The sequence below is a fragment of the Haemaphysalis longicornis genome, unplaced genomic scaffold (genome assembly GCF_048455015.1).
Source record: "Haemaphysalis longicornis isolate Haplotype H1 unplaced genomic scaffold, Haemaphysalis longicornis Haplotype H1 scaffold_3, whole genome shotgun sequence".
NCBI lineage: Eukaryota > Metazoa > Arthropoda > Arachnida > Ixodida > Ixodidae > Haemaphysalis > Haemaphysalis longicornis.
The window spans coordinates 2,485,412-2,507,757 of record NW_027526335.1 but is presented as its reverse complement, the minus strand read 5'-3'; the positions used below and the strand labels follow the sequence as shown (position 1 = coordinate 2,507,757).

General features: G+C 50.8%; 1 protein-coding gene across 3 annotated transcripts in view; it reads right to left on the bottom strand.

Moving 5' to 3' along the window:
* The window catches only part of LOC144173849 (uncharacterized), a 131,881-nt gene extending 109,876 nt beyond the window's left edge, over positions 1-22,005 (bottom strand). The window contains exon 1 of one of the 3 annotated variants that reach the window (XM_077702125.1): positions 21,886-22,005. The gene's annotated coding sequence lies outside the window, so the exon portion shown is untranslated. Of the gene's footprint in view, positions 1-21,472; positions 21,715-21,885 lie in introns of those variants that run through there. The other 2 variants (XM_077702124.1, XM_077702126.1) reach the window with 2 other exon arrangements.
* Between the last annotated feature and the right edge of the window lie 341 nt (positions 22,006-22,346).

Here is a 22,346-nt window from a genome sequence, read left to right as displayed (position 1 = left end):
CTCCGTGGCCTCATGGGCGCGATGAGCGAGATTGGTGCGGCAGCAGAAAAGCTACCGTCGGTCGTGTGTAGCGGCGAAATGGCACGCGCAATATCCGACTACGCAAAGAGAACATGAGTGAAGTCACCGAGTTTAGAAGGAATTTCGAAAAAAAGAAAAGGTACTGCACGGAAACCCAAACCCAGGGCTTTCATATTGCGAGATGTGCGTGCAAGCCCAACACTACCACGCTACATGGAGCTGACTAAAAGTGGACGTAGTGAACGCGTTGTGGCTTTCGACACGGAAGACGTCGACAACTGGTACACACAGCTCAACGCACAATGAGCTTGACCTTTCCCTTCGCTTATTCAACCGCACGTCAAGGCTGAATGTAGGCCTCCTAACAACATACCCATTCAGCGGCGAGTAATGATGATGGCTGTCGTCAGAAGTTCGCGGTTGATTTCCAACGGCTACGTCGTCAGTATGCCCACTCGAAGGAGTTGCGTTCGATTGGAGATCATTGCTTTCGCATTCACAACCGACAAGAAGTCCTCGGAGTCTTTTCGGGCATTTGTTACAGTTTCCCGTCGCGAGAACAATCCTTGAGGAGAACGCAAACGAAATGTTCGCACGAGAAGAAGAGAAGGGAAGGAGCCATACAACAGCAACAGGAAGAGAAGAAACGGTCCTTGCAGTGAGGCGAGGCTTGGGGAAGGGAGCTCTAGGGTAACAAGTTAGCGGTTGAATGAGTGTTGAATGAATGTGGACTGGGATCATTCAGCTCCTTGCTAGGGAATGCTGGAGCGCACGGGTTGACGTACGGACATCCTGGCGTCCGAGTGATTGCGCGGTCACTAGGTTTGTACCGTTGCGTGGCGCTTTCCCCCTCTCTCCCCGAAATGCCGGCTCGTCTCGGCGCCACTGTGTAGAGCCGAGCAGACTTCTCCAACTCTTGCCCGATGTGAAGGCTGCAGCGACCGTTGCGGCGATCAAGCGCTGCCAGCGTGACGGCCGCTGCGCCATGGTTCGCGGTTAACCGTGCACCTAGCTGGTTTACAGTCAAACCTCGATATATCGAACACGGGTATATCGAATTATTGCCTATATCGAACACTTTCTATATCACGCGGAAAATCACATGCATTTTTAATTTTTATTTCGAACTGGGACGGACATGAAATGGGTATATCGAACTCCGCCACCCCAGACTGCCCAGACCGCTCGCGCTCTCTTGACAGGCGGCGAGCTATCCCGCAGTACCCTCGAGGATAGCGGTGGCGCAATGGACGTTCCCGACTGCTGCGCATCGGTTGCGCCGAAGCAGAATTGGGCGGTGCAAAAGAAGAATGCGAGCTTGAAGAAACCTGGGGCCAGCTGGAGCGCTTTTTGGTGCTGAGCCACGAAGCATGTGCATTGATGACTTTGTTGGCGATGACGACAGCACCGGAACGACGGCGGAGTTGACGGATGTGGAGATGCTAGCGGACGTTACTACTGAGCGCACAAACGAAGACGCTGCCGAGGTTGTACCCGCAAGCGCTGATAGTGCCCCGCTCCCGACTTCGAGCGAGGCTTCAGCGGTTTTGGGCCTACCGCACCATTACTGCAGCGCTATAGAAGGCACCGGCTTGTCGGTTGTGGAACGTTTGGACACCGTTGAGGAAGTCGTGTATGACACGCCAGGCTACCCTGCTGCAGTACTTTAAGACAAAATAATAAATACTTTGAAGCACCAAGTGAATGTTTACTGCACAGTTCGCTCATTTGGGGATTTGTACCAGTTTATGACGCGATTTTTACGTGATTTTATATATCGAATTCTGGCTATATCGAACTATTTCGCGGGCACCGCGCTGTTCGATATATCGAGGTTTCACTGTATTTGAAGAAAAGCGCCCGAACTCCCTCTCGCCGGCACGCGCGCCCCGACTGCTCGGGGAGACGTTCAACAGGACGCCGAAGGTGACGCCTTCTCTACCGTCCCGCTGCAGCTCCGTTGCGCCGGCGCTGGCTCATGCCTTAGCTTGCTCCTGTTGTTCCGACGCTTACGTGTAGGCCGTACCTAACAGTTGACGATCACACCGTGCGGTACGCGCATGTAAGCGAACGGACCGCGTTTGCTGCGAGCAAATCTGGCCAGCGCTGCGACGCGCCTGCAACAACAGTGCGCGTCGCTCCGGATTTTGCCCCGACCGAAGAGCCCACTGATTCTGCGCGGCGACGTCGAGCACACTTGCGCGGTGCGCCTTGCCGCCCCTTTCACCTAAAGGAAACTACGGACTTGAAATCAATGTGACTGGGAGGTTGGCGTAGAACAAACGTCTTCTCTCCGTATCCCGGGCATATTCCTTTGCCGGCCATACTCAACCCGCCCCATAAAGGCGGTGTTGAGTTGGCATGATGGCGCTGCAGTCTCGTGAGCGCGCTCAACTAGCTCGAACACACGGCAGTTGCTCGCAGTGCTTTGCAATGCACGGGTTATGCATATTGTGAGGTTGAGACATGCACAACAGTCAGTGGAAACTCGGGTTTTCGGCCAGTTGTTCGAAGAAGAAAGAGAAAGTGCAAAGAATCAAAGAAGAGAGGTGAAAAGACGAAGAAGAAGCAAAAGGCTGCGTCGAGACCTTCGCCGTCAAGCACGACCATGGGGAACGATTCCCTAAGTTTGATTCCGTTACAAAGACAGCATGAAAATATACCAGAACACGAACGTACACACGACCTTCAATCGGTGCTTGCGGCCACTGTTTGCGTCCGCCGCACACGATGAAAAGGACACACACACGCACGCGCACACGCAAACCAAAACAGTGCCAGCTGATTTTTATAGCGCTTGTTAAAGCACAATGCCGTCCATGTTATCCCGTGACTCAACTCTGCCCGCTTAATTGTGCCTCCGCCAGCTCATTTCCGTTCGCAGTGTAGTAGCCGCAGGTGTGGCGAGTACTCTGTGCTGCAGCACACGAGGTCGCGAGTTCAACTTCCGTCTGCGGAGTTCGAATGGAAGCAAAACGGTCCTCAACGCTTTTGTTTTTACTCAGCAGGTGCGCAAGAGAGGGCGGATACAACGAACGGGATAAACTTGTGGCAAAGGAACTTGGCGACGTACGGACAGACGTTTCGCTGTAGCTATTCACGCGTCCCATTACGCGATGAGAACATCCATAGCCTCAGAGGACGTCCCGCACTTCGGCGACGCATTCACAGTCGGCGCTAACACGAACTGACAACTTCAAACTTTTCGCAGCCTTCAGCTGCGCTCAGCCGTATGCTAATTCTTCTACTTTTTTAGCGCGCGTGCATTGTTCTGTCCTTTATTGGTCACAAGCCGGCGGCAGCCTATATGCCCAGCAAGGGCTACGCGAAATGATCAGACAACAACAGAAATTCTTGCAAAAAACGAATCAACGATGCAAGCCAGATAGAGACAGGGGGTTGTACAACATCCCGTGAAAAAGAACAGAAAAGGAGAGGCGGACGAGATGGGACACAGGTGTTCTAACTGGCCGTCGAGAACAGCGATCCGACTGGGCGCCCTCCGATTCAAGGTCGGAGCGCGTTACTGCATCCCTTTCGCCAGCTGCCTGCTACGTGGCCGGAATTGTTCAGCGACGCGGCCTGCCGCCGCGCCGCTCGCCGCAGGCTCCTTCCGGGAAGCCACTGGCAGGCTCTCCGCTGTTCGGGCGGTGCAACGGCGAGGCGGGAATTAAAACGGCGACCGCAGAGAGGAGGGAAAAAGTTTTCCGGCTGCTGGATCAGCAGGCCTGAAGGCGCACTTCCACAACCGGGCAGTTCTGGATGCGGCAGCATTTGAAGGGTGGACATTCGTGTTCGTTGCCGGTCCGCCCCAACCCATCAATCCACACAACCTTTCCGTTTTTTTTTTTTTAATTGAGAGAGATTGCCCTACGGCATAACTGGAAGTTTTAAAGGCATACAACGCTGCGCCTGTTTCCCGCAAAAATACAAGAAGAGACCGGTGCTGGGGTGCCCATATCCAACGCTCCCAGGACGGAGCCCTGTGCCTCGGAGGTGTTGCATTGGGGGCGTTTTTGAGACCCGAGCAAGTCCATAACAGGTGTTCGACGTCAGCTTCTTACGCAGGAGTCGCGAACGGGGCGTGATATCGGGCAGGCCAATTGCGTGGGCAACTGCTGGGGATAACGCCGCCCCAACTCGAAGCCTCCGCAGCAGGACCTCCTCCCAGCGAGTGAGTGAGGTGGAAGTAAAGCACGCATGGGGCGGCGGAGGTTCTCCTTTTCCACCAACAGTTGTTCTACGGCAGATACTGGAAGTGGTAATGGCCGTGGGAGGCCCCGTCGTGGGATGAGAAAACGACGCGTTATTCGTCCTTACGCCTCGTGCGAATCATCATGGAAATCATCGTCATCATTAATACTGACCGTCATTATCCCCCTCATCCTCCGGACTGCGCGACGAAGGCCTGTCCCACAGATGCCCTGTGCTGCCCGAGTACACCCTTGGCACCAACAGCTTCTCGATTCCTCCATCGTCCACCGAGTTGACGTTCTTCCCCTGCGTCTATAGTCCCGTTGCTCGGTAGCCGCTCTGTTGGTCCGGTGGTCCACTGGTTAGCACGACACAAACTGCGGCGGGGCACCATCAGCAGGTGCTCCCCCGCTTCTGGCGTTACCTTGGAATTTTATTTGGCCACAGAAGGCGTTGAGGGCTGTAGCGCATGCATGCACGAACCTGACATTAATTACGCGAGTAAGCATTAATACGCCTGCCCTTTCTGAAGCCCAGCCGCTATCCCGCGAGGGTTCCTCTACCACGTCTCGCTGCACGACCGGTGTTGTGTCCCGCGGTGCGTACCGGGCCACCGGAAGCGTATAACAATGCTGCCGGCGCCCACAATAGCAGCAGCGGCATCTCAGGGCGTTTAACTAAGCGACGCGGCTCCAGGGCTCCCGCGCCTTTAGCTGCATGCAGCCTGCGGTGAGGGGTGCCGTGCAGCGAAAACAAAGCTCCAGGAGGAGAGGCAGCCGATGGGATGCGAACTTGGCGCATCGCTGCTTCCTTTGTCAGCCACTGCACCGGGCGGGAAGACACGCAAAAAAGAAATGCGGGAAGCGCGAGGGGAGGATACGTGACGCCGAAGGCCGGAAACTCTACAGCCAGATAACCGCGCCACTACGGCAGATTGTGGTCCCGGACGACGCAGGACCGTATTTGTTCATCCCTGTCAGGCGGGATGACATAGTGCGTGACTCGTGTGTCTGGGACGCCAACTATATGGCACGCACGATGTGCGGCCTACGAAAGTCTTGTCCTCCTTCGCGTTTAACGATTCTTTGCGTGAGATAAGCCGAGGCTTGCGGACCCAGAGTGCTTGTGTTGCGAGACTCGGCGGGGTAAAGAGCGTCGCGAATAAAGAAAAGACACCGAAACAGTCTTGAAAAGAGGCTACGATCGTTGTGATACGCGAAAACCCGAGAAGGATCGAAACTCACTCGAAACGTTGTCGCCCATCTGCTCGTGACTCCCGTTTACTGTGTGCGCGGCGCAGCCAAGGAAATCGCCGTTGTTGGTCGACCTCCTTACACTTGCAGCAAGTTGTCACATTATCATTAATTAGCCAATCCATTCATTCGTGCACAGTCCCATTTGGGGCTGTCCGCGCCTAGGAAAACAGCGCTTTGTAAGTATGGAAGCCACAGCGCCACTTCCGGCGAGGTGTCCAGCTTGTGGTCCGCTTGTGGCCCTTGCGGTCCGCACGCCGCATAGAGCCAGAAATGTATGCTTCCCCCGCATTTCATGCCGGAAGCCATAATCCAGTAATCATTTGCGGGAAGTAGCCTCGCGGTATAAAAAAATTGGCCGCGTATCTGCTCCTTTCGTTGCAAATGCCGTCAAAAGACGATAGTCTTTATCGGCTTTTGCGAAGTAAATGCCTCCCTTCGCTTTACCGCTCACCCCTCATGTTGTTTCTCTTGCGTCGCGCTCCTCCCAAGGTAAAGACGCCAAATGTTTGCCTAAATCATTTTAAATTTCCCGCGTTCCACTGCTCCAAACCGGGTGTCTCGATGCGAACGCTGCCGTACGGCGAACACGCGCGTTAATCGAGGCACCCTACTTCAACGTTTATAGAACCGCGTTTCCCTACTCCACGTGCGTTGCAAGCAGAACGTGGAAACTATCTAGTGGAACCGTGGAACCTTGCGTAATAGTTGCCGGTTGATTTCTGAAAATGTCGCCAGAAGCTATAGTGGCGCGGGCGACAGCAGGCGACGGCGGAGTGAATTCTTTTTCTGCAGTTGATGAAGTATTTAATTTCGAAAAAGTCAAGCATGTTTGAACTTTTATAAAGGAACACTGCAAATATCACTTCTGTATTGATTTGTTGTCTCATATTTGCGTAATGTCTTGTTCTTCTTCAACAATGTTGACAAGTATGAACATTACACCGGGCATAGACGGGTAGATTTAGCTGTGACTATATAATGCTATTCCGCAGCCAATATTTTGCTTCGGCCGGGTGGCTGAATCGAGTCACAGACAGACAGACGGACAGACATACAGACAGACCAAAATTTCTGGGTTTAAGTAGCCCAAGAAAGACTATCGTCTTTAAAAGAGCGAGCTTTTTCTCTTTTTTTCCAGCGAAGCTTGCTCGGTATCAACGCGCTGCAGCAGGAAAGCCAACTTTAGACGACGGCGACGGTAATGACGCTTCCCGTGGTCGGAATCGAAGCTGGGTCCACGGCGTTGTGGAGCTGACGTCTGCACAATTGCGGCAGGGCGAATCCTTCCCGCAACTTCCCGAAACCCGGCTAGCTTCAATCGACGAAGTGCGGGAGGATGCACCAGTGCGCCAGCATGAGAAACCCTGAGCTCATCGCTGCTGATCAACCTGAGGCGAGAAAAGGCAGCATCGCTCTTTCCGTTGACGATCATCTCGGAAATAACGTCGTCGGCAATGTTAGCCTGTGGCTCTTGTATCTATGTTGTAGAACCCATCCCTTATGTAACACCCCCCTGTGGGGTCTTTGAGGAAATAAAGTGAAGTGTCTGAATCGGAGACCACCGAAAAGAAAACAGGAGTAACAACTATTGGCAGACGAAAGGCCAATCAGCGAGCTTCATTCAACTCAGGCAACAAGACACAGCGCAAGACAGCCAACCCGTCGACAGCTGTTCGAGGCCATCTTCGCTATTCGTTCACGACAGAAGCTGCAGGCACAAGGCGTGCTTCGACCGCGCACATCACGTGGGCCACGGTCGGGGCTCCTGAGATCGAGACTCCGGCTTCAGCACCGCTAGCGGAAGAGGTGACACGCCTTTACGACCGTATACATTACGGACTGAACCCACAAGTTAGGACTGCGGATTCATTGCTCGTGTATTGGTGATCTCGCGGACGGTAGAAAAGAAACTTAGAAGCCGCTTTGAGGCATTTTGAGCTGACGAAGAATTCACCGACCTCTGGGTACTGCGACGATAATCAACAGAGCCACGCGTGCTTGCTACTGACATCAGTCCCATTCGTTGCTTGCAACGCGAGCCTTTGATCGGGGCGTGGCGCACCTGAGAGAAATGCCAACCGCCAGCAGGTTCATCTGTCATCGTGTGGTTGGTGCCTCAGCTTTCTAGCGGCGGACGCAGGCGCGTAGCCGGGAATTTTTTTCGGGGGGAATAGGTAGGCAAGGCTTCTCGCGCGTTGTTTTTCAAACGAAGCTTGAAACAACTGACTTTAACACGCGATTTGTGTATGCTGAACACTAACAGTAAAGCCCTTAGATGATAATGATGATGGACGAAATTAGGCCACGGGTGATTCGTTCGCCCGTATCGGTTATGCGGGCACGCACTCGTGAGCATGATCATGAATGTGCTCGTGAGTGGCGCGCGGTCCCAGAAGTTCGTCAGGCGGAAGTGGAGGCCAACACTGGGTGTTTAGTATCAAGACTCGCGTGTTTTAGACTTTCCTTTAGGAAAGGGACTAATAAGTTTTCTTATTAGCTATAAAGTACAGTCGAGCACGATTTGAAGGTTATCGCACCAGCATAGAGCGGCCACGCGTGCCACCATCCCACGGATTAGTTTTGGAACCATGAAAATAAAGATTTCGCACTCTTATCTCCCTTGTTGGCTGTTCCATGCTACAACAATGGCCCGCACGACTGACTTGCCACCCTTTGGGTTTCAAGCTTTACATTCGTTGTTGTTGCCTTTTATCTACGCCGACGATAACGAAACTGGCACGGAAGATTTGCTAAAGCTGGTGTTCTGTCTGTTTCGTTTGAAAGAGTAGCTTTCCCACGATAACCTTCGAATCGCAGTGGACTGTATGTGCGGCACATTGGTACATTATGGCGGTGAAGCTAGCAAACGTGCGTCTTCGTCCTTAAGTAATCGCCTCCTTGTTATTTTTTGTGCTAGTAACGTGAATTGTAAACTTATGCTTAGCGGAACACCTTATTGCACTGGTGTTGAATGTTGAGCTTGTTGCACGTTTCTTAAATTTCATTCTATTTCTATCCGCTAAATCTAACAGACATGGCTTCAGTAAAATTCCAGTTAAGCAACTACAGAATGCTGATTCCAACCAAGAGGGAGGTCAAGAATTAGTGCCAAAAAGACAGAGTTTTGCAAAAAAGAGAATTGAACAGTTTTGTTAATGTGGGGGAAATACAAGATGGGCAGAGCAATGCTTTTCATGCAGCAGAAATTATGGAACTGCAATAGTCAATGAAATGCGATGTCGGTAGAAAAATAAGCATATCAAGAATTGATAGTTGACTGAACAAAATTCAGTGACATGCTCTGTCATGTGCAAATGTGATTTGTACCAGTGTAAAGACAAGGAATGACACGCTGAAGTCCAGACCACATGTATGCCTATATGAGTCTTTTCCAGCTGTTCCGCTTTTCCCGGCCGTGCTGCTCCGCCAGTGAAACAGCGGGACTGTTTCGATCAGCTCGCGGCAGGTTCCCGGCGCTGCTCGGTGTATCCTTTGCGAAACGCACCCGGGCTGTATATGGTGACATGTACAGCATATGGAGCAGGCACACGGATCAGACGTTGACGTAGCCCTTGTTTTCAACTTTATATGAGCAAGAATATCTTTAAAACTGCAGGTTCCGCGCCTGCAGGCGACTTCGGGCGGTTCTTCAGGCTACTACCGCACCCCAGCCTGGCACGAAACATTTCGGGGGGGGGGGGGGCACGGGCCCGGTGTGCCTCTCCCCCTCCCCTTCCCCCCTGGCTACGCCCCTGGGCGGACGTGCGAACTGCGGCGGCGGGAGGATGTTGAATCCCCCGCCGGGGTGTGCTCGATCATTACCGTCGTCGTGTTCGTAATTGTGTTCGTATTAAAGCGGGGAGCCCCGTTTCGGTGAGCCCGGCTGCCTGTCTCCTCTCGCCCTGACACCCTCCTTTGTGTCTCACCACCAACTAGCCCAACATGGTACCCTTTTTGGAATACAGGGGAAGCAGTCGACTTCACAAGAGGTAAGAAGAGGCTTTCAAGTTCGCATGTGCGCTGCAAAGAAGTTGTCTGCGCCGAAAAGCGCGCACTTATTTTGGGGGCAACAAATAGTGAGTGCCTTCGAAATTTCTCAATGCTTCCGAGGTTACAGCGCATACGAAACGATCACACATAGCCCACGTCCTCGTCTGACTTTGGTCATGATGCGCACGACTCCCCGGAAAACGCGGAAGTGTAGGCCTCGTACGCACGCGCTAATCCCCCTTATACAAGCGCTCGTAAGCAGGCGCCCTGCACTAATAAGGTCCTAGCCCCCGCACCTGTTATTCGCCGTCGCGTGCCAGCCCACCTTGGGGCCTCGCCTAAGGTGGTATATAGGGAGCGGCCTTCCCGTGGACGTAACCCCGCGACCTTGAACGAAACCTCCAATGTGACGGAGCGGCCACCGCAATTATATGCGCTCGCGGAAAAGCACGAGGAATCACGCTAACGTCTTTATATCGCGGGGAGCCGCTAGGACGAGCCGGCCGAAGAAGGCGAGGCCCCGACGGTGCAGTGACGCTTGCGAATGGCTCCTGCTGCTGGTCGTCGCAAATGACGGTTCAACGGTCGGCGCACGTCGTGAAATCACGGTAGCGGCAGACGTTCAACGACCTGGCCCTGCACGGAGGGACACGCGTGCGGTGGCCCTCGAAGCTGCGTGCGAGCGGGCTTGGCCAAGTGCACTGCACGCATGCACGCTCGCCAAGCCTTCAAGAAGCACAGTGGTCGGAGACTGCCCGTCCGTTTCCGCCATTTCATGAAAACGGGGCAAGCGGAAATTCATGCCTGGATGTGGTTCTTGCGACCATTAATCGCACAAACGTTGTCCCGTGTCCTGAATGCAAAACCTGGCTATGTGCAAATGTAACGGGTTGTTACCTCAGGCTCCTCAAGTGTGCACCCGGGGACGTAACCGCGGGTTCTTCTGACGATGTTGCTTGAGTATTCTCTAGGAGTTCCTTAGAGTGAAGGTCACATCTCTTAGCACGCCAAGTAATATTTGTGTAAGAAACTTATTCACCAAGGATCCTCAAAGGTGCGCTGTGTGTATGCCCCAATTTTCTGAGCATGCCCTGCAACTTCCCATCAAGCCACTGAAAACGAGGGGTGAATGCCCAACTGATCGAAAAACGCTGCAGCGTGCTTAGGCTGCGACCGAAATCACGCACCGGGCGGCTAAGTCTTGGCAGGAAATAAATGGCTAAAACCCTCGTTACTGCCTTATTTTTTGTCCTCTTTGTGCAGACAAAAGTATCCTTCAAGAAACGGTGTTAGAAGCTTTTGTTGAGTTCGCTGCGCCTGTCCGGAGCAAGAGGGCGTGTCCTTCCAATGCCACTCCGCGGAAGCTTGCGAGCGGTCACATTTGTGCTTCTCCTTTCATCAGCTGGCAGCTCCGCTAATCATTGTATAACGCCTGCTAATGGCGACGCCACAAACCTGTTTTGAGGCAAATATAGAGGGCCCTCAGGAACCGCTGCGAATCACATATATACTACAGGACTTTTCCAGAACCTTTTTCGGGGTGAAAACAGCTGACAGCAGCTAGTTTGAAAGAACGTCCATTGAATTATGGTCCTATACGACTGGAAGGGGAGCTATGTCAGAGATGTCGAAGTGGTGTATATAATACTCGCAAGTGTTGTACGAAATGGTGACTGACATTGCGGTACGGTTCTGTTCTTTCTCGTTGCTGTATATACAGCGCGAAAGAGAGACGTCGACGACCACCTCACATCGACGCTCCTGCCTGCTCGGCACGCGGCACGTATGTATACACATATAAATAGATACGCTACGCAAGCATAGATACATCCTATATGCGCGCATCCGTGGTACGAAGCTATCGATCTCACCGCCTCCTTGGGCTGAGCCGAGCGGACCAAATGGGGAAACCCGCGCACAGCGCTGTCGTTCCCCAAGGCTTTCCCGTCCACGTGGGAGTGTGGCAGGCCACGCGAGGAAACGGGAATCGCGTGAGGGCTGGGAAGCTCCCGCAACCATGTGACTGCCGATCGCCAAGCGACCACCATCTGCGAATATATTTAAGAACGCTCGGATCTGGCGCCGAATTCAAACCCGGACTTACTACAATTCTGCATCACATCTCGCCCACCGTTCGGCTTATCCCTGCCACTGCGCAACTTGCAACGCACCGAACAGCAGCCATCACATCGCGTGGGAGTGCGTTGAGCATCGCAGCCCCCTCCCTCCCTCGCCCACACTGGAGCAATCCGAGCTTCGGCTGGTCAACTCCACGCTCGAGGACCTCTGCGGCTCCTGAGGGCTGCCGGGACTGGGGCCACCACCCACTCCTCTTTCCCCCGACAAAGAAATGCTGCATGTTGTTCCTCCTCCTGCTCCTTCTTATACGGCAGCTTATCATGTGTAACGGGCCTTCCGAAACCAGATAAAAGCATGAAGACCAAATTCTTGGCTATTTTGGGCCCTACTAAAGCTTCAGAAAATCTTACATCTCTTACATTCCATCTATGTTTTACCTTCGTGAGCATCGTCCCCATAGGTCGGCAAAACAGAAAGAACTCACTCAAAATCAATCGCAATTTTTTTCATTCACGCTGTACTCAATCAAACTCAGACTCAAAAAGTTCGTCTATTCACAAAATCACTCGTACTCACTCATCAAATACTCATTTGTAATCGTACTCACTTGTACTCAAACTCATTTGTCCTCACGAGTATTCATACTCAATCTGTACTCATGAGTACTGAATCTGTACTCATGAGTACTCACTCTGTACTCATGAGTACTCAATCTGTACTCATGAGTACTCAATCTGTACTCATGAGTACTACTCATTTTTCACTCATGAGTACTACTCATTCTGCACTCATGAGTACTACTCATTCTGCACTCATGAGTACTCAATTTGTATTACTCACGAATAATCAACTTATCTGCACTGTTAGCTAGGTCGTAGCTCGAATGAAAGACTAAGTAGAAAAAATAAATTGTTTAATTGATTAGAAAAACACAGGTTACATATAAATCAGGACAGAGGAAGAAAACGTCTGACGCGGTGCAGTGTCGTTGGGCGACTTACTGCGCGAAGGCAAGTACATGTGGCAAAGCAAAACGGAACGTAAGCACTCGCGTTGCGTCTGGTGTCTCCTCTTGTTCTCAGGCCGGGTCGGGCTCAGGGGAGCTCGGGGGTTGTCGGTGCAGCCGTGGCCGTAAACTGCGTTTTTCTGCGTGTCTTCGGGTGGCAGCTTTTGTCGTCCGTTTTCTTGTTTGCACTACTGTTTTCACTACTGTACTCAGGAGTGCATATACTCAAGAGTGCAAGCACTCGCAACAACAGTATTCATGAGTATTGTACTCATGAGTGCTGTGTACTCATGAGTGATGTGTACTCATGAGTGCTGTGTACTCATGAGTACTCATACTCATTAGTACTCATACTCATGAGTACTCATACTCATGAATACTGTACTCATGAGTACTCATACTCATGAGTACTGTACTCACGAGTAGTGGACTTACCCCTATACTCACTCGTCATCGTACTCACTATTTTTTTCTGGGTGTGTGATCACTCATCATCGTACTCACTCGTGAGTTTGAGTACAAATGAGTACAAATGAGTGTACTCACGAGTGAGTACGCCGACCTATGGTCGTCCCTAACCCCCTCGTTAAGCCCCACTTATTAACAGGGAAATGAGCCTGGTGTATACGTTCCCCGGACGGCCTCCCCCGGTTCCGTCATAATTAAAAGGGGTTCCGGCTGGAACTATATTGCCATGGCGCGACAGGAGGTGAGTGGACTGAAACTGGCCGAGAAGCTAAACGCACACCAAAAGCATGTCCCGTAAGAGAAGTCGAACGCGAAAACACGCCTTAGTGTGTTTAAAAACAAAACAAGAAACGATTCCGAGAACACCGAAGTATTGCTTATGAGTTCCAAGTGCGAAAGCATTAGTGCGAACCCGCTTGACGGATGTGTCGGTGTTGTGCGCGTCCCCGTGCGCCTCGAAGAGCGCCCTGCAGGCTGGCTGGTGGTGGTGGTGGTGGCCCGAAAAATGGCGCATACCCACTTAGGGGGATTGGCCAAGAAGAGTTATGTTTTCATTACAATCAATCAAGGCAAAATAATGGAGCAGTAGAAAGAATTTGGTCTAGGTTAATGAGAGAGAGAGAGAGAAAACACGAGAAAAAAAAACAGAGAGAAGAATAGGAAATTTATAGTAAAAGTCAGCCTAATCGGAATGTTTTTAGCACTGCAGACGAGCTGTCTCCGAAATGAAGGAGTGGATGGCGTTGCACACGTCCCTATGGCATCGGCCCAGCCTAGTCCCCCCAAACGACAAGAGCACCGGTACAGTTAAAGGCAGACCAAGACGTAGCAGGGGAATCTCCAGCAGCCTTCTCCGATGGTTAGCAAATCGGCGGCAAAGAAGAAAGAAATGCTCTACGGATTCAATTTCTTGGCAAAAGTGGCACAAAAGGGTGGTTATCAGATTTGCCCTGTATAAATACCGATTAAGGGGTGGTACACCACAACGAAAAGAAGTTATCAATACTTCGCACAAGCGAGTTTGGCATAAACTTCTCTCCCAGCGGTACCTGAGGTGTTCCAGTTCAGGAGAAGTGTTCAGACCATGGTCGGAGGCATCTTGATTAAACAGGTATTGGCGATAGCGTGCCAACAACACGCAAGAAAACGGGGGAAGAACCTCGACGATCGGTAAAGCCAAAGCTGTTTTAGCTAATATGTCAGCGGTTTCACTGAGGGTTAACCCACAGTGGCCGGGCAGCCAAACGAGCCGAATCTCCCGCACATGAGTGGGGACGCAGGAATAAAAAGTTTTGGCAATAGGATGTAAAGTTTCTGAGGAGAGAGCCATGCACACGGACAAGGAGTCGGTGAGTAGCATCACGGAAGAATTCGCCGGATCAAGTTTCAGGATTGCAAGGAGTAGAGCAAGAAATTCTGCATGAAAAGTGGGGATAAAATCTGGTAATCGCAATGAAAAAGGCCAGTTCAACGTCGGAGATAAAATGCCCACCCCAACCTTTTCGTCTTTTTTCGAAGCGTCAGTTGCAATGACCACGTGGGATGGGTATTCGGACTGGTGAGCCAGGAGAATGTTATTGAGTATGTTAGGCGGGAGAAGCTTAGCGTTTTTAGGGAAAATATAATCAAATGAAATCCTTACTACTGTGGATGGTGTCTGCAAGGCGGGAATTGAAAGGAGGTGGTGTTTAATGGAGTAAGCAACGAATTGGCAAAAATGACCTGTGGGCGCCGGAGACGAGACCAATATATACCAAAAAAGGACCTTGCATGCTGAAGGAAAACAGCCTGTGGTCTGGCCAGCGGGGACTCAAAGAACTTTGCGAATGCATTAACGGTTAGGTATTTGAACCTGGAGTTCAGCGTTAGGACTCCGGCTTCTAAGTACAGCACTCTAATCGGGACGTATACGGGCAGGCCTAAGCAGCAGCGCAATGCTTGACGCTCGAGCTTCACCAAAGGCAGGAGCTTATAGGCAGCAGAGCCAGAGAACAAAACGCACCCAAATTCTAAGACTGGGCGAACATACATGCGGTAGATCATCAAGAGTGTATCTGCTCTCAGACCTGATCGCTTGTGGCTAAGGCCCCTCAAAAGAGCGACAGCGCGGGAGCCTTTCACTGCAATGTGCTCAATGTGGAGACGCCAAGTCAATTTACTGTCATATATAACTCCAAGGTATTTTAGTGAATCGACCTGCCGAATGGATTGGTGACGATAGGATAACGAAATAGATATTGGGTCCGTAAGGGGGAACACGAGAATGGCACACTTAGTAATATTTAACGAAAATTTCAGAGTGTCCAGCCATAATTCTAGAGCATTCAGATACGACTGAAGAGAATGAAACAGGGAATGAATATCCTGCGAAGAAGAGAAAAAGGCAATGTCATCTGCATAAACGTATGTTTGTACATCAGGCTGACTAGGTATGGAGCTCAAGAGCACATTAAATAGCACTGGGGAGATGACAGACCCCTGGGGGACTCCACGCGTCTGCTTATAACGAGAAGAGGCGTAGCCATGTTGGTAACAAAAGAACTCTCTGCTTTCTAGAAAAGCCGCTATCCACGCAGTGATGTACTCCGGGAATGAATAATAAGCCAGGAGATCTAGGAGGATGCCATATTCCACGCTGTCATAAGCTTTTGAAATATCCAGAGTGACCAATGCAGCAACCTGCTTATTCCGTCGTGCCCACTGAATGCGACTTTCTAAGTCTATGTGTGCCCACCAAATGGAGCATCCTTCTCTAAAGCCAATTTGTCTGCAGTTTAGGATATTCTTATCAGTCAAAAACTTGTTAATCCGGGGAAGCAAAACGCGCTCAATCACTTTAACTAGAGTAGATGTTAGAGCTATCGGCCTAATGGAAACCGTTGCGCGTGTTCTCGTCGCCGTCATCTTCTTCTTTTTCCCTTTTTTCTTTGCGTTTTTCCCCCTCTCCGTTTTCGTGACTAAGAGGCGCAGCAAATCCCCCTTGTTAGGCCTATATTTCCGCTTAAGCAGTAACGTTAATCTTAACGACATGCCTGACAAGGCCACACTCATCACACGTCAAGCGCAACGTTAGGCCTAACGCCAGGCCGCCGCATACCCGCGCCGGTATACCAGTTCCCAATTGAACGCCGCGCTCGTGTTATTGTTGTTGTTGTTCCTTTGTTTGTGGCGCATATATCCACTTGGGGGACTGGCCAGGATCGGGAGCTTTACTGGGGCTAATGTGCCCGATTTAGGAAACTAAGACTTGGAGAAAAAAAATGATGACAATAATCGCACAACAAATATAGGAAACATAGAAGAAACGTGCGCACTATGCGGGAATTTGGAAGAGAAGGCTACGTGGAAGTTTGGTAGAAAAGGCTCTTCTTTCGTGTGTGTACAGCTCAAATACACTCAAGAAGAGCGGGTAACAGGGTAGGCGCCTTGTCTCTGAGACGTAGTTGTGGACGGATGTAACCAAATTCCCGTGAGTAAACCCAAGTGAAATGTGTTCGCAACCACGTGACACGTCGCAACCAATGGGGACGTCAGGTCGGTGCACCCCCGCGTTAGCAGACAATGGGCGCACTGCGTTGCTTTGTGTGTGTTTTTTGTTTTCTGTCGCACGCGCATAAGCTATTACAAAGCCGGACAGCGCGAATGCCGGATTTTTTGCCCAATCGGCCATGCAATGCTTTCGCATTAAAGTGGTCACAGACACGATGGTGTGCGGCCTTGCTCGGATTAGAACTACAGATCGGTCCCTGCAGCGCCTCATTGCGCGGGTTCAGCAACGATTGGCAATTTTGTGCGCTTATTATTGATTGCATATACTCGTCTGCTGGACATTCGTTCTTTGGCCTGCTAAGGTAAAAGTGCGCAGTGATTCGAATGCGTCCATTAGTTTGTCAGCGTCCTTCTGCGTAGACATCTCCCGCGCGCTACATTATTGGCAACTCCTCAAGTTTGCACAAGCTCGTAGGAGTCCATAAATACAAAATTATGGATGCACAAATAGTCCCTCAAAGAATGCCACGAAGAGTACGCATATAAATCAATGGAATGGACCCGACGTGCAAGGGAATAAACAAGATGCATGCAGGAGGCCCTCTAAGAATGGCCCGAGGCCTCGGTCAGTAGTTGTGAGATGCGAGGGGAAGAGAATAGGAGGGGAAAGAGAGTCAATTCAGTGGCAGTTCCAGCAGGTGCTTCATGCTAGGTGGAGAAGATGGACACAAAATGAGGACGGTCGTTGCGGGTAAAGTGTCGTCACGCAGAGTTCTCCTTGTTGCTCCCCCCCATGGCCGTGAGCTGCCCACTCAGCGAACGAACGCTGGCGCAGACCCACTGTAGGGGAAATGCCGCGAAGCGATGGGTTACCCCAAAGAAACACTAAAGTAGGCATGAGGTGCTTCTTTTTTCTTTTTACTTGTCGCGCTGGGTAGAACAGCAACCCAAACATATATGTTGGGAAACTTTCATTCTGGTTGAACGCAGATTCATGTCCGCAGCTTTTGCGGTCGTCAACCGAAGCCCCCCCTTCAAAAAAAAAAAAAAAAAGGAAGAGGGAAGAGAGAACAATCTCAAGAGGATGTTCGTAAGTCGCCTGCACAGCGACTCTTTCCCCGTGTCAGTGTCCGAAAGCGCTTGATCAAAACTTAAGGTGTCGAAAAAGGGCTCTGCGAGCACGAACGCCACCTGCTGGCTGCGACGGTGCGCACGGTGGGGCTTCGGATGTATTTAAATTTAGATGATGAGAATATACAGTCGAGTCCACTTATAACAATATTGAGGTGCCATGAAAATATCATTGTTATAACCGATTATTGTTATAAGCGGGTTATGCCGAAAATAACAAAGAAAACCTGACAAACAAGAGCATTTAATGAGGGGAACATGATAAACAAGAGCACTTAATGAGGGGGAAGTTGCTTAAACTTTTCACTTTTTAGCAGGTAGAAAACCGGAAGCAGTCAGCTTCGACTGCTTACTGGCCATCTTATTGACATCTTTTTGCAAAGCGTCCAACTGCTGCGCGTGGCCGAGCGGAAGGTTTTCAGCAAACACAAAATCGCGCAGGGAGTCGATCATTTGCAACGCTTCCTGATGCGACACAACCTGCATGGGTTCCGGTTCCTCCTCGTCGTCACTGCTGTCGTCTTCCGCGCCGGTGACCGCAGCGACGATCGCCTCGTCGGTGAGGTCCTCATTTGTTGCTACTGCGTCGTCGGCGTGCAAAAACTCCTCAAGTCCCGACGCGTCTCCATCACCACCATTCACCGACGACCAAAGTTCGGTCATTTCTGCGTCGGCAGGAGCGTTTTTGCATTTTTGTTTCGTTCAGGGTTGGTTCCAGTGCCCACATTTAATTGTTATAACCAATATTGCATCATTACAGCATTGTTATAAGCGGTTTATTTTGCCATAGAATACAATGAAAAGCTGACGGTGCCGCGGCTGTCCATTGTTATATCCGATATACTGTTAAAACCGGTATTGTTATAAGTGGACTCGACTGTACTCCCACATACTCACATGTATTCCAATGTCGAGGACTCTCCTCGATCGTAGTAGCAATGATACGGCATTGCGTCCCGCCCAGTGCGCGGTGCGTTCGCCCCCGAGAATGGAGGAGCCCCAGTGGTACCAACAGCCGGCCTCCCCTCCACTGGGCGATAAGATAGTGCCGCTCCCGGATAATTCACTATTCGCGCAATCTTGCAGTGGCCGCCAGGCTGAGTTTTTACAGACGACGGCCTTTCTTGGGCCACCTACAGGCGGACATTTCGGCCTGTCTGTCTGCTGCCACTGAATTTGAGTTATCTGACAAAAAAAAAAGCAGTTGAAATGACGGACGAAAACCGCTGCAATGGCTCGTAATCATGTCCACGTTATTCGGCGCAATGGAAACCCCAGGCATAGTTGAGACAAAATATAAGTACGTGACCTAGAGTACCATTGTTCGTTTAATTAGGAAAGGCAAATGAAAAAAAAAAAAACCCCAAAAGACAGCGCATTAATGACGGCGTTGAAGAGAAGCAAGCGATGATAAAAGCAAACACTAAAACAAAAGAGCTCGAGCTGCTCCACACACAGCAGAAACAAAATGCCCCATCGCACTCATCGCGGGAAAAGCGAAAAGGGGGGGGGGGGGGGGGGACAGAAAACTGTCGTCTTCTCGGGCTGCTCAATCGCGAAAGCCATGGTCTGTCTGCCTGTGCCGTGATTCAGCCGCGAGGCCAAAAACGAAAGGAATTCCTGAACGCGACGTTTATATAGGCAAAATATTTCTCGACTACTAAATCTGGTGGCAATGTTTGCCACCGGATTCTGGGGCAAAACATTAATGCACAACTGGCATTCGCAGAGTTTTTTTGCAATTGAATACAAATGCGCGCTTGGTACTCAAGTAAAACACACGCGTTGAAGACTACATTCTCGCCCAGAAAATACAAAGAGAGCACGCGACGAGTCTGGACCAGCTGACGGCGTTCTAACAACAGGTTCCAGCAGATGGCGCGAGCGCGGGAAAATTGAACGCACTTGAGCAAACCTCCGCGGGAGGACAGGACCGGGAAAGAACACGAGGTGGGCGGAGTAGAGAAGAGAGGGCATTTTCAGTGAAGCGAGCAGACACTGTTTGTCTTGTTTCCCATCTATTCGTGCTAACATGCCCGGTGCACAGAATTTCTCTTCCGGCTTCAATTTTCCCGTGCGCGGCACAAGACCACTTACAAACGTTGAATGCGCGCTTGGCTTTCTTTCTTTTTTCTTCATTTTCGTTCCGCATAACGCGCTGTTGTATACAGTGTGAGCGCATACGAATGGGCCCATTTCTTCATTTTTGTTCTTCACAGGAATCGAAGTACGTAGGAAAATGCTGCGACAGCAAAAGACGCAAACACGCCCAGACGTTTCATGCAGGTACGACGAGTTTGTCAAAGCGTGTGGTTTGACAAATGAATTACGCAGGTCGGAGCTCGCCACGCAAGGCTCTCCTTCCGTCCAGGTGATGAACGAGCACTGTTAAAACTTGAGCTCCTGTAACCCAGCTCTTCCATACCAGTGCACTGTGCAGAGAAAGGTGACATTCGTTACACGCTCTACTTTCTGTAAAAGCGAATCGACAACCGTGTTGTTTTCGAATTGTCACCCGTAATGCCTTCGCGTGCCATTTCAAACGTCAGTCCTTCTACAAAAGGAAAGCTGTCTATAGCGTGAAAAGTGGCATCAGCTAGCAGTAATTACGGGACGATCAAGCAACCGTGTGACACTTTCCCTCCAGCTACCTCTCAACCCCGATGCGTGCCGCTACGTGTCTAACTAAACTTCGCCAGCGATTAACCATTCAAGTCCTTTCCACCATTCGCCAACTTACGCGTCTATACACCCCGGTACAAAATGCAAGCCGATAATTTTATTACTTTCACTTCACATATAAACAACTAAGTGTAATTTATAAGCTCCATGTATACACCGATGGCAAATGCTATCGTTGCGTGCAGGCCGATGGCCAAGACTGTAAAGTGTGTTGCAACGTTTTCATAAAAGGCGCCGAAGAATTTTGTAGCCCCAACTGCTTGTTCGTTTCCTCTCGTAGACGAACGGTTGGGGCGGTGTGCAGTACATTCTCAAAACCGCACTTTGTTTCGGACAGAATACTGTGATTCAGGCCACGGTTTTGCGCCAAGTCTGAAACTCAGAAAAATCAAGCCCATTTGGCAGTAAAGATGAAGTTTTGGCGACGTGTGGGTTTTACTTTCATGAAATATTGCGGAGAATATTTCTACGTTAAAAAATAATAAAAAACTCTTGTACTGGTATACCTATAATGTTTTGGTCATTAAAACGATCTAACCCCTCCCCCCGAATAAAGGCACGATATCCCGAGCAATTAAAACCAGATTGAAAGTTTTAACTTTCGCGCCACAAAACAAAACATCAAGCAATATAGGCGCCAACGCCAACCTGCAAACAGCGTTTAGTGAATGTATCTGTCAGAAATTGGGGCGTTAACACAAAGTTAAAGCTTGGCCACTAAATTCAGCCCGCTTAGATTCTGCTATTTTTCTCACAACGTAAATTTGCGGTACCTAACACCTGAAAATGTATTTGTATACTGTACACGCGTTCCTCGGTACTGAATAACTGGCGTGAAAAGACGTGCGTAAACACAAGAGGAATTTTACCAGACACAAGCGCGCCATTCTCGCCCAGTTTAACGTCTTTTCGCGCTGAATAGTAATTCACAACGTCAACTTCATCACCACCTGTCCCAAATGCCAATTCTTTTGCAAGCATTTCTATTTTCCGTGACCGCAGGTAGTGCGTTGAGCAACTCCTTACGACATAGCCAAAAAGAAGAGAAGTCTGTTAATTTACGGTAATAGAGGAAAATGTGCCGTCCGACGCGGAACAACTGCCTGCAGGCTGAACGCTTCCCCCGCGCAGAGCGAGAGGAACGCGCCCACGTTACCTGTTGGAGCAACGCGTGCCTCGGACGCGTTTGCCGCCGCCGTCGCAACACCTGGCGTCTGTTCTTCCGAGTCCTCGCCGCTGTATCCACACGGTGTGACACTCCGGCCGAAGTGGTCGAGAAAAGCACGGAAGACGCAGGCTCAATCACCAACACGCGCCCAAAAACACCCGCGAGCAGGTCATCCTCACAACAAATCCCATTCCCACTGCTCCACCGCACGGGCCGCCGAGCGGTAGGTCGTCTGCTGCTCGATGCGCCGCCCAAGCCGTCCGCATTTCGAAACGGGAGCGAACCGAAAAGGCGGAGCGGACAGAAACGGAACCGAAACTGATTGTTTCGGCGGAGAATGGGCAACACAACTCCGGTGGCTGTACCAGTTGAACAACACCAACAACAAACATCAAACTTACATTTCAGAGTCGTTAAAGATTTGTTGGAGTGTGGTAAAGGCCTTTTTTCTGTCGAACAACCCCTGACCGTGCCGGCACCATGGCCGGCAGTAGGGTGGCTAGACCGGCAGTAGAGTGTACTAGAAGTTTTAGAGTGGCCCGAGCGGCGGCCTCTCCCATTGCTCCGCCGGGTCGACTTTCGCGCAGAAAATAAAACCGGTATAGCGGCGGCGCTGCTGTCGTCAACAACTGAACAGCCGGCGCTCCCCGGCACCTGCTCCCAGCCTGCGCGCGGCAATATTTGCGTTGCTCACGGCGGTGTTTTGCGCTTGCGAAGCTGATTTATTTTGGATTATGAAGTTTAACGCGCCGGCGCTACACAGGCGATGAGGCAAGCGGTACTGGGGGGCTTCGGATTAATTTTAACCACCTGGGGATCTTTAACGTGCGCCGAAATGTCGAAGACAGGGGCGTTTTTCGCT